The sequence below is a fragment of the Artibeus jamaicensis genome, unplaced genomic scaffold (genome assembly GCF_021234435.1).
Source record: "Artibeus jamaicensis isolate MK-2021 breed Jamaican fruit bat unplaced genomic scaffold, CSHL_Jam_final contig_61, whole genome shotgun sequence".
NCBI lineage: Eukaryota > Metazoa > Chordata > Mammalia > Chiroptera > Phyllostomidae > Artibeus > Artibeus jamaicensis.
In genome coordinates this window covers 3,648,257-3,664,820 of record NW_026521906.1, presented here as the reverse complement: position 1 = coordinate 3,664,820, position 16,564 = coordinate 3,648,257, and the positions used below count along the sequence as shown (strand labels likewise).

At 35.5% G+C, this 16,564-nt stretch overlaps 1 protein-coding gene across 1 annotated transcript in view; it reads right to left on the bottom strand.

Moving 5' to 3' along the window:
• Positions 1-16,564, bottom strand: part of LOC128628236 (uncharacterized) — a 97,012-nt gene that overhangs the window by 28,809 nt on the left and 51,639 nt on the right. The gene's annotated exons all lie outside the window — the stretch shown is intronic.

Here is a 16,564-nt window from a genome sequence, read left to right as displayed (position 1 = left end):
TTCTGTCTTTATCTTCAATCTTGGGTAATGTAATTGTAATGTGCTTTGGTGTGTGCTTCCTTGGGTCCACTTCTTTGGGACTCTCTGAGCTTTCTGGACTTCTTGAAAATCTCTTTCTTTTGCCAGACTGGGGAAGTTCTTTTTTATTATTTTTAAAATAAGTGTTCCATTTCTTGCTCTTCCTCTTCTCCTTTGGCACCACTATGATTCAAATGTTTAAAGTTTCCCTGGAGGCTTCTAAGCCTCTCCTCATTTTTCCTGGAGGCTCCTAAGCCACTCCCCATTTTTTGAATTCTTGTTTCTTCATTCTGTTCTGGTTGAAAGCTTATTTCTTCTTTCTGGTCTAAACCATTGATTTCCCCTACATACAGTGCCACAACAGAATGAAATGTCTTGCCCTGTTCTGGTGAATACCTAAGGCTCTACCCCTTAAAATTTAATAGCCACATAGAGACAAAAATATGCCCCAAATGAAAGAACAGATCAAAGCTCCAGAACAAATACAACTAAGCCATGAAGAGATTGCCAGCCTATCAGATGCACAGTTAAAACACTGGCAATCAGTATGCTCACAGAAATAGTTGAATATGTTCACAAAGTAGAGGAAAAAGTGAAGGCTATGGCCCTGGCTGGTGTAGCTCAGTGGATTGAACATGGGCCTGTGAAGGAAAGGGTTGCTGGTTTGATTCCCAGTCAGGTCACATGCTTGGGTTGCAGGCCAGGTCCCCAGTATGGGACACATGAGAGGCAACCACACATCAAAAAAAAGAGAGAAAAAAAGTGAAGTCTATGAAAAGTGAAATAAAGGAAAATGTATATGGAACCAACAGTGATGAGAAGGAAACCGGGGCTTATTTGTATTTCTTAACCTCTCACTCCCCCAGAACTCCCCCTTTCATCCAGCAACCATCAACAGGCTCTCCATATTTTTAATTCTGTCTCTCTTTCTTTGCTTAGTTTGCTTTTTAGATTCTATTTTGGTATGTATTTGTTGCCATTTTATTGAGCATAATTTTGATCTTTTTTTCTTAAATTAGTTTAACAGTTCATATAATAATGGTTTGGTGATGATTAACTCCTTTAGATTTTTCTTGTCTGGTAAGGGCTTTGTTTTCCCTTAGACTGTAAATGACAGCTTTGCTGGATAGGTCCCCTGGATGTTTTTCATGACTTTGAATATTTCTTGTCAATTTCTTCTAGCCCGTAAAATTTATTTCTAGAAATCAGCTGAGAGTCTTATGGAAGTTCCCCTGTAGATAACTACTTGCTTTTCTCTTGCTACTTTTAAGATTCTCTATTTTCAATATTTGGCATTTTATTTATGATGTGTCTTGGAGGGGGCCTCTTTGCATCCACCTTGTTTGGGACTCTCTGTGCTTCCTGGACTTGCATGTGTATTTACTTAATCAAAGTAAACATTAGAAATGTTTTTCTTTTTCTAAAAAATAGATTTCCAATTTCTTGCTCTTTCTCTTCTTCTGGAATGCCATGATGTGATTTCGGAAAACTTGAAGTTCCCCCAGAGGTTTCTGACACTATCTTCATTTTTTTAAATTCTTTTTTCTTCTTATTATGATTGTGTTTTTTGCCTCATTATATTCCTTAATTGATTTGGTTCTCAGCTTCATTCCCTCTACTGTTGTGTCCCTGTAAGTTGTTCTTTATTTCAATTAGTGTATCCTTTATTTCTGACTAAATATTTTTTATGCTGTTGAAATCCTTACTAAGTTCCTTGAGCATCCTTATAACCAGTATTTTGAACTTTGCATCTGATAGATTGCTTATCTCCATATTGTTTGGTTCTTTTTCTGGAGTTTTGATCTGGTCTTTCATTTGAGCCATGTTTCTCTGTTTCTCTTGTTTCTAGGTGTTAGAGAGAGTACTAGAACCCCCTGTCTTGGTAGCATGGCCTAATGTAGTAGGTGTCCTGTAGGGTCCAGTGACATAGCCTCCCCTATTACCCAGGTTGGTACTTGAGGTGAGCCCTCTGTGTGTACTGAGTACACCCTCTTCTAACTGAGCCTTGGTTGCTGTTAAAATGTCAACAGGAGAGATTAACCTAAGCTAGTCAGCTTCAAGGATTGCCTGTGACCACTGACAACCAACCTCTGCTCTGAATGGACAATCAACTGTGCAGAGGCAGGGTGGTGGTGCTCTGATGTAGTCTGATGCTGTCCATTTGGTGCACAGGCTCTCAGGTTTCCTGGGTGGTGTAGGCCAAGGTCATTCCCCACCTATTTTCTGCCCAGGTCACCCTGACTGACCTATAAAGCAATCGGAGGTGGCTGCTACCTGTGTTGGGCTTGGAGCTTCCAAGGTGAATCCAAGCTGTGATTCTAGGCTAGCAGCTGCTAGTGTCAGGCTTGAGGCCACTTAGCAAAAGGTACTGGGGATGGGGGCTCACTGAGGCTGGCTTTATCTTGTTTGATAGGATTTAAGATGTTGTGAAGCATGAGGGAAGACCATTCATTCATATGGATAAATCACAGTTATCGGTTTTTGTGGGGCCATTAGTTGGGTGGGATGGAGTCTAAGGAGATCACCAGGGTAGGGCAAACAGTGTTAGCCATGGTGATGTAGTCTAAGATATGGCACCTGCCTTATGGCTCTGTGACTCTGTGGGTGGATGGCTCACAAAATTGACAATGTACACAAATAAACAATTTCATATAAATATATACTAGCAAGTTCTCTAAGATAAGAGATTAATCATTTTAAGATCTTTATTTATTATTTGAAGTACTATGATAAAAATGTATTCATATTATTCTAAATACACATTTATATTAATATTTAATTACACACAGTATACATATATAATATATTTTAATTAAAAACCTTAAAGCTTTAGAAAAAGTAACTAACTAGATAGTATTAATAAATACATAAAAATGAAAATCACCACAGAACTAAACTAGTAGAGATCAAAAACATCATATTTAACAAATTAAAGTTAAAAGTGTAAGAAAGAGTTGAGTACATTGTTATGATGGATATTAGGATATCAATAGTAGGGAATAAGAAAAATGGTAAGGCATTGAGCTTAGATCTATACTAAAGAATAGAAAAAGCAAATATGATTAGTATATAGCTACATATAGAAGACCTTTGTTATAGGTTAAAGATCTTTAAAAATAATTCATTGTTTAAGGCATAGTAAAATGCTATAGTGGAGATTATGAAATATAAAAGTAAACTATTTGTAAAAATTAGTACAAAGTACAAATGAGGAAAACTAAATGTTTGCTAAAATAAGTCCCTTAATAACATACATAAGGTAGAATAATATCACTTGAAGAATATGTAACAAATTGAAAATGTACAACTCTGAAGCAACAAATGAAACAATCAAAAAGATGAAGTAAAAATAACTGACTAATTAATAAGAAAGCAGAAAAAGAGAACAAATTAAACATAAAATAGTGGGACAAAGAGAAAATAAATAGCAGGGTGGGAGCTCTAAATAACCCGAGTTACATTAAAATAAACTGTATAAACAAAATAATAAGAAAGCAAAAAGGTCAGATTAAATAAAATTTACATACTGTCTATATAAAATCCATTTAAAATATGAAGATACATACCTGGCCATTATTTCTTCAAGGGACAGAGTATGCTTTCTAAGGTGTTAAGATAAAAATACAAAAAGTAAGATCCCTTAAGGAAGAAGAAATTCTGCTCCTAGATTGCCTGTAGCTTTGAGCTGCAGCATCAACTTTTCCTTGATTTTTCAGCCTGCCAGTATACCCCTGAAGATTCTGGATTTACTGTTCTCCACAGTGAGTCAGTTCCTTAAAACGAATCTCTCCCACTTTCTCCCCCTCGTCTCCTCCCTTCTTCTCTCTGTCTCATCTCATCTTTTCCTAATATAACATGTGTTATCATTTTTTTAACTAAAGTTCAAGTACCTGGTATAATAGGAATAAAACTTACAAAGTCTAAATTTATTTCTATTAGATATAAGGCAGATGCAGTGGAAAACAAGAGAAGGGATGTTAATAAGAAATAAGATTTTTAAAATGTTGAAGCTTAACGAGGTGATCATTCTAATATACTGTTGGTGGTATATAAAATAGAAAACAAAATGAATTAACATAAGTATAATTTTAAAAGTTCATAGTCATTGATCCCACTTTTCTTTAAATTGAAAAAAAAACTTAGAAACATAAACATGAGTTTCTACTAGTTTGTTAAAAAAATGTTCTTAGAAAAGTTCTTGACAACACTGTAGGGGACCAGTTTGTTTTGGCCCGGCAAATGTGACTCAGCTCTGTATGGAAAACCTACAGAAGCAAAGTGGTGAGCAGGAGCCAGACCTTCAAACTGAGTTTTCTCATGGGAATCAAGCCTAGAAAATGCATACAGACTGTTATGGCTTGCTCTTGCTAAAACTCCATCATCGCGGTCTAAAACAACAAATGTGTATTGTCTATCTTCAAGGTAATTTCCAAAGCCTGTATGAGTCCTTCCAAGAACAGAGCTGATCAGCTCATTGCCATTCCCTTCTGCATGTTATTTTCATTTTCTTGATTGTACCTAAATCATAGACAATAATATTCTATGTAACAGATAATAAATCTTTCTCTGATGTAAGACTCCAGGAAAACAATAAAAGCCTCTCTAGGCAAGGGTTGAGGCACTCCCCTCTTGAAGGAGTGGCTGAGGCACCCATAGGCACTCTCCCCTTGAGAGAGTAGTGAACCTGTTCCCTTTTTCTCCACAGTATTGTTGTCGCCTGTGCATTCATTCTCACTGTTAGACACAACAGGTGAACTCTGCTGGCCAGGGTCTGCCACAAACGTTATGCAGTTTAAATCAGTAATGAAAACAATAAAAATAAGCCAAATATCCAAAAAAGGCAATAGTTAAAAAATTATGGTATTTGTGGATATTGGAACAATTTAAAGACATTAAAACAATTTGAAAAATTTTTAAGTACATGGGATAATATTGATGACTTAATACAAATTAAAAATATAAAGCCAAAATCTATAATCACATGGCAAATGAATCTTTGAGTTTATGGACTTGGTAATAAAAAGTTAATAACCACCAAAAGTTAATAAGCACTAGAAGAATGTCCATCCTTATGTAGAAAGATATTTTTAATTGTATTTTCCCTCTGCAAATTATTTCCAATCATCAGTTAAAATTCAATAATGTATTTTTATTTAAAATGAGAAAAAGATAAATGGAATTTAAAAAGGAAAAAACAAAGAAGTACGAATGGAATAAAGTTGAAGGCGGGCAGAACAGAAAATAACATCAGGGTTCCCATGGTTAATTGTGTAGCTTATTTGGTGGCACACACACAAGCTAGTACTGTCAGGAAATCGTAAACACAGTACTGTTGATTTGATTCACAATGAACATACCTTAGATTGTTTACTTCTGTTTTGGCATATGTCAGAAAACTGTTAAAGAGAAATTATACCTTTATATTTATATCTATTTGTATCTTCTATATCTATATCTAGAGGTGGACAGAGAGAAAGAGAGAATATTTTGATCAAATGCTTAATGTTTGAGTTCTAAAGTCAATATTCAGGCAAATTCAAAAATGCAATTAAAGTTCTGGAATACAAGGACAAATCCTAAATTGTATTTAATAACTATTGTTAGAATTCAAAAGTCAAACTATGAAAGTTTGCCACTACTTATCAGCACTATCAATGGCTGGATGGCTCTTGAATTGTTTATATGACATATTTACAAAACTACACAAAATTTCCACTAGGGTTGGTATGAAACCTGAGTATCATCCCTCCTCTGTGGATATAATACACTATAGATGATGATGTTGCCAACCAAATCATGAAAATTTCTTCTTCTTTAATTATAACTAACTAGAGTGAAGACAAATTTACTTTCAGCTTTTGGACTTGAAGATTTGGTCAATGGCTCTCATGTGATTTCATTGAGATCTTTCCACACATAGAAGTTTTGAGTACCATTTGAAAACATTGGTGTCTGGATATTTCTAGAAGCAGAATTAAGATGGCTACTTCATATTTTTAACTTATAGGATTTGTAAATGAAATTATTTTTTCACAATGACTTGAAACAGATTTGTCTTGAATCTTCATATCTAGAAATGAGGATGGAGCAGTGTAACTGGTACCAAAATACTGACTGAATTTTTATTAGCACCTCAGCATTCATTGCATAACGCCAATTTCAGCCTCTTCCCTGGAGTGGAATGGTTTGTATATTTTTACAGCAGATTTTCTGTAAGGAGTACTTGCACTCTTGAAGCATAGCAATTTGGTTACTTATACAGCACATTCCAGTAAATGAACTTCTTTCTCTGCAAGTTCTTCATTATTATAATCTTCATGGTACAGTATTAAGGCTTTCTATTGTTTAAAGAGCCTTTTAAAAATATAATAGCTATCATTCCATATTGGTTAAATAGTTTGCATATAATAAGGAAGGTAAAAAAACATGTAACTTGTTATTTACTAAAATAAAAATGACTAACATGATCATTGAGGCCTGTACAGAAAGTATCCAGCCATGCACTATGAATAACAGACACATTTATTGAAGAAGATACAGGAAACATTGTACATAGGACAATGATGCCTTAGTTCCCTTCAAAGTAGGCACCTTGGGACTTCACACAATTTTTCCAACATCATTAGCTATGGTTTGAATCAAGTCATTAGCAACTATAGCATGATGTTCCTTCCATTCTGGTAGCAGAAGCCGCAGAATTAATTTTGCCATGACATGTTTCATGCCATGCTCCATGCCATGCTCCTGTGTCAAAATCCCAGGCTGAGTAGGTTTTTCAAATCCCCAGATCAGCTTCTAGTTCTCACACTGTCAGTCACCAACTTTAATAATTGCAGCCTGTACATGTTCAACATTCTCAGGTGTTCTACTTGTTGCAGTTCCTTCAAAATGGGGATCACTTTCAAAAGGTTCTTGAACATCTTTGAGGCATTTGTGCCACACTTTTATTTGCACTGCATTCATCACATCATCCCCCAAATCCTTCTAAATCATCAGAATAGTTTCTGCAGAGGAATATTCAGGCTTAATGCAAAATTTGATGCAAATTTGTTGCTTTACTTGGTCATTTTGAATGCAAAGTCCACATAGTACACATGTTCACTAAATGATATCCCCACATGACTGTCCCCACTGACTAGTACAGTGAAGTCATCATTTTTCACACATGTGTATGTCAGCCCACTCTCTTTGCCTGTCAGGTTACATGGATGTCACACAAACCATTCTCCTTATATTAATAAGGGCTGGCTTTTTTCTGGACAGACCTCATATATGTGTGCGTATGCCATATCTATATCTATATATCTATATATACATCCATGATTAGTCCATTATTTTTACAGTCATGCATTGCTAAACAATAGGATACTTTCTGAGAAATGTGACATCAGGCAATTTTGTTGTTATGCAAACATCAAAGTAATTTACACAAATCTAGCTGGTGTAGCCCACCACAGACTTAGGCTACATGGTATAGCCTAAAGTCCCTAGGCTATAAACCTGTACAGAATATTACTATACTGAATACTCTAGGCAATTATAACACAATGCTAAATATTTGTATATTTGAACATATCTAAACATAGAAAAGGTACAGTATAAATATGGTATAAAAGATAAAATGTGTTACACTACACCTTGTGTTGTGACTGTTCAAGTCCAAACAGGTTCACATGGGATTTGGGGAGATGGAAGAATGTATGCGGATCATATATTTAGTATATAGAGATGCATGTATATTATCAGTATTTCTTTTATAATAGTGCTAAACACACAATAAAAATGTGATGAGAACACCGTACCCTTGGGATTTCTAAATTAATCAGAGCCTGTTCCATTGTCAATATTATTGCACAGCACATTTACCTCTCAATTTACCATTTTAAAGAGTTTCTTCAGATAGTCACTAAGTTGCTAGTTGTTTGAGATGTTTTTTTTTGTTAAGCAAGTAGACCAAAAGCATAATCATTAATTTGCTCCAAGTTATTTGAAAATATATTCTCATTGTTTCTCTCCCAAATATCTGATTAGACAGAAGTAGCACACTAAATAAATGTTTTTTTGCACAGTATAATTTATATTTATATTAACTGAAAACATTGTTTTACTAGCATATTTTCCAAAAAGAATATTTTACCTGGAATTTATACCTTGAAAACAAAACAACAACAAAACCCTTTTGTCTTTATTGAAAATTTGTTGGTGGCTCTAGAATATTTTATCAATACTTTAACTGTTTAGACTGAAAACTTTAAGTATAGTTGTTATAAACTATTTTGAAGCTTTACAAGTACTGAAACTTTAAGATGGCACAATTGATATTTTGTTCATTAAAAAAATTCTCAAATAACTTTCTAAGATTACTTGATTCCCAGTTTACACAGAATCAAACAACCATAAGAGAAATATAGTTCTTATTCATTATTTTGCTCAAATTATACAGTCTAATTCACCTTTAATTTCACACGCATAAAATTAAAAATTATTTCTTATTTTTCTATTCTCTTTTATTTTAAAATTTTTGCAGAAGGGCAAAATGTTACTCCTAAAGTTATCTGCTTAGCATCCACTCTCCATGATTTTAACAGTTTTACAGGGTTTTTTTTGAGAAAAAAATTAATTTTATTTAATTATTGTTTAAGTACAGTTTTCTGTTTTATACTCCCATCCCAGCCCACCCCCTAGCCCACCCCCAACTCCCCACCTCCCTCCCATTTTCATCCCCCTTAGTTGTTGTCCATGTGTCCTTTGTACTAGTTCTTGTAAATTCTTTCACTTTTTCCCCTGAAATTCCCTCCCCTATCCCCTCTGGCCACTGTCCCCCTGTTCACTATTTCAGTGTCTTTGTTTTTGTTTTTCTTGCTTGTTTGTTTTGTTGTTTAGCTTCCTGTTAAAAATAGGTCATATGGTATCTGTCTTTCAACACCTGGCTTATTTCACTCAGCATAATAGTTTCCAGTTCCATCCATGCTGTAGCAAAGGGTAGGAGCTCCTTTTTTCTTTCTGCTACATAGAATTCCAAGGTGTATATGTACCATAATTTTCTGATCCATTCATTTTCTGATGGGCATCTAGGTTGCTTCCAGCTCTTGGCTATTGTAAATTGTGGTGCTATGAATATTGGGGTGCATAGGTTCATTTGGATTGGTGTTTTATGGTTCTTAGGATATAATTCCAGCAATGGAATTGCTGGATCAAAAGGCAGGTCTATTTTTAGTTTTTTTTTAGAAAATTCCATACTGTTTTCCACAGTGGTTGTACCAGTCTACAATCTCACCAACAATGGATTAGAGTCCCCTCTTCTCCACAAACTCTCCAACACTTGTTGTTTGTTGCTTTGTTTATGATGGCCATTTTGACCAGTGTAAAGTGGTATCTCATTGTGGTTTTAATTTGCATCTCTCTGATAGCTAGTGATATTGAGCATTTTTTGTGTCCCTGGATCTTCTGTATGTCCTCCTTGGAGAAGTGTCTGTTCAAATCTTTTGTCCACTTTTTAATTCAGTTGCTTGTCTTCTTAGAGTGGAATCATGTAAGTTTTTATATATTTGGAGATTATACCCTTGTCTGAAGTATCATTGGCAAATATGTTTTCCCATACAGTTGGATCTCTTTTTATTTTAATGCTATTTTCTTTAGCCACGCACAAGCTTTTTAATTTTGATGAGATTCCATTTGTTCATTCTTTCCTTTATGTCCCTTGCTCTGGGGGACATATTAGTAAAAAAGTTGCTGCATAAAATATCTGATATTTCCCTGCCAGTGTTCTCCTCTAGTACTTTAACTGTGTCACAGCTTATATTTTTGTCTTTTATCCACCTTGAATTTATTTTGGTATATGGTGTAAGTTGGTGCTCAAGTTTTATTTTTTTGCACATAGCTGTCCAGTTCTCCCAACACCATTTGTTGAAGAGGCTATTAGTCCATTTTATGTTGCCGCCACCTTTGTCAAATATTAATTAACTATAGAGGGTTGGGTTGATTTCTGGACTCTCCGTTCTATTCCATTGGCTTATGTGCCTGTTTTTATGCCGGTACCAGACTGTTTTGATTACAGTGGCCTTGTAATACAGTTTGGTATCACATATTGTGATCCCTTCTACTTTGTTCATATTTCTCAAAAAATGAACTAAGAACAACCCAAAACTTATGTGACACAGTGAAGGCAGCCTGAGAGGGAAGTTCATAGAAATACTGGCCTACCTAAGAAAGATAGAACCATTTCAAACAAACAAACTAACCCTATATTCACAAGAACTTGAGGAACAACAACAAAGATAGCCCAGAGCAAGTAGAAGGAAGAAAATAAGCAAGATCAGAGCAGAATTAAATGACATAGAGACTAAGAGTACAATTCTAAAAATCAGTGAATCCAGGAGCTGTTTTTTTTTGTAAAGATAAACAAAATAGACAAGCCTTTAAGCAGGCTCATCAAGAAAAGAAGAGAGGAACATATGAAGGCTAAACCAATTGAAATGAAGAGAATTGCACAGGAAACCAGTAGTGATGGAGAAGAAACTTGGACTCAAATCAAGGGAGTGAACCAGAAGGAAGAAAATAATGGCCAAACAGGAAAATATGAAGAAACAAGAATTCAAAAAAAATGAGAAGAGTCTTAGGAATCTCCAGGACATCTTTAAACACTCCAACATCCAAATTATAGGGGTACCAGAAGGGGGAAAGGAACAGCCACCAGTGGAAAACTTATTTGAACAAATAATAAAGGAGAATTTCCCCAATCTGGCAAAGGAAAGAGACTTCCAGGAAATCCAGGAAGCTCAGAGAGTCCCAAAGAAGTTGGACCCAAGAAGAAACACACCAAGGCACATCATCATTACATTAGCCAAAATTAAAATGAAGGATAGAATCCTAGAAGCAGCAAGAGATAAGGGGACAGTCACCTTCAAAGGAGTTCCCATCAGACTGTCAGAAGATTTCTCAGAAGAGACCCTACAGGCGAGAAGGGGCTGGAAAGAGGTATTTTAAGTCATGAAATCCAAAGACCTACAACCAAGATTGCTCTATCCAGCAAAACTTTCATTTAGAATGGAAGGACAGATAAAGTGCTTCTCAGATAAGATCAAATTCAAGGAGTTCATCATCACCAAGCCTTTATTATATGAAATGTTAAAGGGACTTATCTAAGAAAAAGAAGATAAAAAAGATGAACAGTGAAAGAATAGCAAACTCACATTTATTAAGAACCACACCTAAAACAAATGCAAACTAAGAGGATAGCTAGATCAGGAGCAGAACCATAGAAATGAAGATCACATGGAGGGTTTGCAACAGGGGAGTGGGAGAAAGAGAAGGGGGGAGAAGGTACAAAAAATAAGTAGCATAGATGGTAGGTAGAAAATAGATAGGGGGAGGGCAAGAATAGTAGGGGAAATATAGAATCTAAAGAACTTGAGACACGTGGTAATAAACTAAAGGGGGGAATAGTGGAGGAGGGGGTGTGCAGGGTGGAGGGGAATGAAGGGAAGAAATAGAACAACTGTAATAGCATAATTAATAAAATATGTTTAAAAAAAGAAAAGAAGAGAGAGGACACAAATAAACACAATCAGAAATGAAAGCGGAGAAATTATAACTGACTCCACAAAAATACAAAGGATTGTAAAAATTATTATGAAGAACTGAATGCCAAGAAATTTGAATACTTAGGTGAAATGGACAAGTTTCTACAAAAATATGATCTTCCAAAACTCAATGAAGAAGAAGCAGAAAGCCTGAACAGATTAATAATAGCAAATGAAATAGAAGCAGTTATAAAAAATATCCTGAAGCACAAAAGCCCTGGGCCAGATGGTTTCACAGAAGAATTCTACAAAGCATTTAAGAAAGAGTTAACTCCTATTCTTCACAGGCTATTCCAAAAAATCCAAAATGATGGAAAAATCCCAAACTCTTTTTATGAAGCCAGCATCATCCTAATTCCAAAACCAGATAAAGACACAACAAAGAAAGAAAACTTCAGGCCAATATCCCTGATGAACATAGATGCTAAAATCCTCAACAAAATATTGGCAAACCGCATCCAACAATACATTAAAAAGATCATTCACCACGACCAAGTGGGTTTCATCCCAGGGATGCAAAGATGGTTCAATATTCACAAATCAGTAAATATAATGCATCATATAAACAAAAGCAAAGACATAAACCACATGATCATATCTATACATGCAGGTAAAGCTTTTGATAAGGTACAACACCCATTTATAATAAAGGCACGCAGCAAAGTGAGAATAGAGGGAGCATTCCTCAATATAATAAAGGCCATATATGAGAGACCTACAGCCAACATCATATTCAAGAAGCAAAAACTAAAATCTTTCCCACGAAGATCAGGAACAAGACAAGTTTGCCCACTTTCACCACTTCTATTCAATATAGTGTTGGAAGTTCTAGCCACAGCGATGAGACAAAAAAAGGAAATAAAAGGCATCCAAATTGGAAAGGAGAAGACAAAATTGTCACTGTTTGCAGATGACATGATAGTGTTCATGGAAAATTCTATAGACTCTACCCCAAAACTGCTCAACCTAATAAATAAATTTGGCAAAACAGCAGGTTATAAAGTCAATATCCAGAAATCACAGGCATTTTTGTATACCCACAATGAAACAGCAGACGCGGAAATCAAGAAAGAAATCCCATTCGATGTAGCAAAAACAAAAATCTAGAAATAAACCTAACAAGGACATAAAAGACCTGTATGCAGAAAACTACACAACACTGAAGAAAGAAATCAAGGAAGACACAAACAAATAGAAACATATATCATGTTCATGGATTGGAAGAAATAACATAATCAAAATGTTTATACTACCCAAAGCAATTTACAGATTCAATGCAATACCTATTAAAGTACCAATGACATTCTTCACAGACATAGAACAAACACTTCAAAAATTTATATGGAACCAAAAACGACCCCAAATAGCAGCTGCAATTTTGAGAAAGTTTAACAATTTTAATAGATTTAATAGTTTTAATAGATTTAACTGTCTGCATTTTTCCACATTTTATTTCAAAGTTCTTGGTAATGACTCTAATATATAAATCTAACAACTTTTACCATAATTACAAATGTTTATTTTCTTTCACAGTGATAAATTATTCATCTGACTGAGACTCTTTCTCCACATAAATCACAGAAATATTTTATTTAAAGATATGCTATGGTATTTTCCCCTTTTTAAAATTGAGTATGGAGATATTAACATTAAGTCAGAATCACACAGTTATTTGTAATCCTGACAGTGTCATGATAATTTGATATGATGTTGCTTATGAGATCACATAGTCAATGATCAGATAGAAATTAGAAATTCAGCAAGGTGATGCTGGCATCAGGTTGTTTGTCCTTCTAAAGACCAAGAGTGAATCCAAGGCTAAAGAGCATATAAAGTGGCAAAATTATGCTTGTATGTATTTGCAATATGTATCCTGTGTTTATTTATAACAAATAGAGGATGGTGTTTGCATTTGTGGAGACATATTTAATAATATTGTTGGATATTTTCTGTGGGCCACATTATATGCTAGGTGCTAGGCAGGCATAGGTAGACTTCAGGCTCAAGACCTGTCTTCCCATAGATCCCTGTCTAGTGGAGAAACTCTAAGGTGAACAGGTCATAATTAGTCTATGTATCAAGTGCCACCAGAAAGGTATTCACAGAGCAACTGTATGGGGTGAAGAGGCCTCAGCATCACAAAGATACATTCTGTTGAGCAGAGACAGTTGTAAAGGCATTTCTTACAGAGGTAACAGTGTGAGCTCAGGACCTGGCATCTTCAGGAAGCTGAAACTGTTTTGTTTCTCCCCTCTGTGAAACAGTGCACAGAGGAGAGATACAGCAAAAGGAGAGAGGTGATGAAAACTGAAGTGGGAGTATTACCAGAACCAGACTGTGCAAGGTGCAGAATGTCATGTTGGGGGTTGATTTCAGAAATTATTGCTACTCTAGTTAACCTGGGGTGAGATTAATGAACTTTATTTTTAACAGGAAATATTGCTATAGGCAATAAACTATGGATATATTTTAATGTAGGAAATCTGTGACCATATTTCTGCTCCTAAAATATCAGTCCTGTACTGATGAAGGGATAAATTTGAGGGCTGTGTAAAAGGATAGAGATGGTGGGGACAGTGAAAACTATGATAGTTATCTAGTCAAGGCCTAAACTGGTGTGATGAACAGGGTAATGAGAAGGAGATAGCTTCTAAAGTTATCAACAGAGTAGACTGAAAGCATAATTGGAGCAGATGTTATGTACCAGGATAAAGAAGGAGGGCTATGAGATAAAGAAGGAGTTAATTGTGAATTTAGCTATGTATGTTCAGGGAAATTATGAAGTTTTGAAAACCCAAGGGAAATATTAGAGTAGAAAATGAGATTTGTGAATCTGGAATTTAGTAGAGAAGCCTAGCCACAATTTGATTTTGTTTTCAGTGGTTAAACATGATTAGATGAGGGAGAATAAGATCATCCAAAGATAGCTCACAGAATGAGAATAAAAAAGAGATGATATGAGGGTCTTTATTTTCAAACCTGAACTACTCTGAACACAATCAATGCTGTTGAGTTGTCAGGGTCACAAGGTCATAAGGAAGGAAAGAGTTTGGACCTGCATTTGTAGCTCAAGTACTTTAAGTCACCCACTCTGCCACCACAACCGATGTTCACTAGTTATCAGCCATGACTGAATTTCTACTCCACACAGGCTTCACCTCAGTTTACACTTTCATGTGTTGCCTGATCTTTCTAAGATGCCTTTAATGCCTGCTTTTATGTCATTAAAATGTACATGAAATGGGTGTCAGAGTACAATTTACTTGGTCTTGTTTATTGTCTATGATTACATAGATCTTTTTGCCCATCCTATGAGGATTGGAAAGTAAGATCTGTTCTTTTTTTCCCTTTTTAAAATTTAATTATTTTTCAAGTACAGTATTCTGTCTTTTACTCCCATTCCAGCCCATGACCCCATGCTCCCTACCTCCCTCCCATTCCCACCCCCCTTAGTTGTTGTCCATGTGTCCTTTATACTAGTTCTGCTGTTGAGACAGCAAAGTTACTTGACAATGAATGTCTTCCCTTAGGGTGATTTCAAAAGTGACTGTGAAGATACAAGAATAAAGCACAAAGCCAAACAATGAGAAACAAGCCTGCATGTCATATACCTACTTTGCCTGTGAACATGACCAAATTTCCTGTCACTGAATAAGCCTGGCCTCCAAAGAAGAGGAGTCATGAAAGGCTTGATCAAGAGGTCTGTCTGGCAAAAGTCCAACCATTGTTGATATAATGAGAATGGTTTGTATGACATTGATATAACCTGGCAGCCAAGGACAGTGGACTGGAATGTGTATGCATGAACAATGATGACTTCACTGTACTAGTACTAGATGTACACAGGTAAGTATACATACAGGAAACATTACTGGTAACATCAAAAGTCAAAATTATTAGCAGAATGTGTAATATGTTTGTATAATGTTAGAACATATGCTTTCCCAAATAAAGTAGAATTTGATTTGGATCTCTAAGGAGGAGTTTGATCCTTAGTTAGAGATGACATCCCAAGCAGTGGAGAAAGCTTGAGTGAAGAAGTAGCTGTTCAAGGAAGGCTGTGACAGGTAAGAACTTTGAATAGACAGTACAGGAGTAAAGACCTGAACATGAGTGTAAGGGGTAAGTGCATTGGCTGTTTGAGCTTGCCTGTTACTAATAAAAGCTGGATGTTTGAAGATATAATTGATTGTTACCTGAGGAGCCAATGTCCTTCTGAAATTTCTTTCTAACCTCTTATTTTTAATGTAATCATTTGACTGGCCTGAATCATTGCCCTGCTTCCTCTAACATCTTTTCTTTGATGACAATAGAGACCAACAGGGCTGGGCAGAATTCTGGCTTGTCTTATGAGGAAGTGAATGCACAAAGAAATTGCTAACACTTTCTAGGAGATTTTAACCCAAATCCCCCGACTTAAATTGTGCAGCATAAATGAAATAAAACTTTCCATCTCAACTCAGTTTAGTTTGATAGGCAATAAGCTTAGAGCTGCACTCCATTCACATAACAGAAAGTGAATCTGTGTGGTCTCAGCCTTGATTTTTCACTGTCGGTGATCTGGAAACCAATGCTTTTCATGTGTTATGGCACAGAACAAGATGGAAGCATGTACAGCTAGAAACTGGAACCAAAGGAACAAGACATTTAGGCTGGGGAAAAAGTTCCTGGTGAAGGTACTACCCATTCACTGTGTTTTGGCAAATGAATGGATACGTAACTGTCGGTATTGATGGCTCTTTCTCTGCTCTACTTATATAAATATTAAAATGTTTTTTATTTTAATTTTATTTTTTAAATGAAAAGCTGTCATGCTATTGGAAGGAAGCTGAAATTGTTTGGAATAATCACTGCAGTATTTACATGACAAGTTCAGTATTTGAAATTTTAACTTCTATTTTACACTTCAATAGAGAGAGAGGTCATCTCACAAAGAAATTTGTGGAAGGGTTTCCTAGCCTTCC